This window comes from Bos mutus, chromosome 12 (genome assembly GCF_027580195.1).
Source record: "Bos mutus isolate GX-2022 chromosome 12, NWIPB_WYAK_1.1, whole genome shotgun sequence".
In the NCBI taxonomy this organism is placed as follows: domain Eukaryota; kingdom Metazoa; phylum Chordata; class Mammalia; order Artiodactyla; family Bovidae; genus Bos; species Bos mutus.
Window position 1 is genome coordinate 74,935,767 of NC_091628.1, and position 1,223 is coordinate 74,936,989.

Below are 1,223 nucleotides of genomic sequence, written 5' to 3' on the forward strand. Positions count from 1 at the left end.
GCATCTGACAACTTCATCATGGAGTGTTAGTTTCTACTGATGAGTAACTCATTACCCTGAAATGTGGTAGCTTAGAACAACATTTATTATCTCACTTTTTTCTGGGTCAGGAGTCCAGGTAGAGCTCAGCTGGTTCTTCTGTCTCAAGGTCTCTGATAAACCTGCAATCGAGATATCTACTGGGGGATTGCCTGGTGGTCCAGTGGTTAAGACTCTGCGCTTCCAAAGCAGGGGGCGAGAGCTTGGTCCCTGGTCAGGGAACTAAGAGTCCACATTCCCCAGGGCAACAATTAGAGAAATCCTGTGCACCCAACTAAGATCCCAGACAGTCAGATAAATAAATATAAAATAAATAAACAGCTTCAACCATAAGGTTCTTGGACATTCTGAAGTGTCGTTTGCTCAGAGACTGCTTTTGTGAAGACATCTGTGCTACATTCTTTGTGCATTCTCAAGGAGCTTATCGTTTAGAAGAAGAGAACTTTGTCTTTTCAGTTTATGTCCTGCTTCTGTGGGCCTCCCTGGTAGCTTAGACGGTAAAGAATCTGCTTCCAATGCAGGAAACCTGGGCTCGATCCCTGGGTAGGGAAGATCCCCTGGAGAAGGGAATGGCAGCCCACTCCAGTATTCCTGCTTGGAGAATTCCATGGACAGAGCCTGGTGGGCTACAGTCCATGGGGGTTGTGCAGAGTCAGACACAACTTTCACTTTCACACTTTCTATGGAAGCTGCTGCTGCTGCTAAGTTGCTTCAGTCGGTGTCCGACTCTGTGCGACCCTATAGACAGCAGCCCACTAGGCTCCTCTGTCCCTGGGATTCTCCAGACAAGAATACTGGAGTGGGTTGCCATTTCCTTCTCCAGTGCATGAAAGTGAAAAGTGAAAGTGAAGTCGCTCAGTCGGGCCCAACTCTTAGCGACCCCATGGACTGGAGCCTAGCAGGCTCCTCCGTCCATGGGATTTTCCAGGCAAGAGTACTGGAGTGGGGAGCCATTGCCTTCTCCATCTATGGAAGCAGAAGTCAGCATTTACTCAAGGATCTAGCTCTTACAGGGCAGAAGATACCTACTAGAATGATGACAATATGAGGCAAATGGACAACGTCCCATCAGAGGGCCAAATTACTGCTTCATTCAAAAAAATGTATTGGATGTCTTCTGTTGCCAGATCTGTGTTAATTATTGGACACTGTGCTAGAGGCTAGTTACAATTTTCATAGCAAGC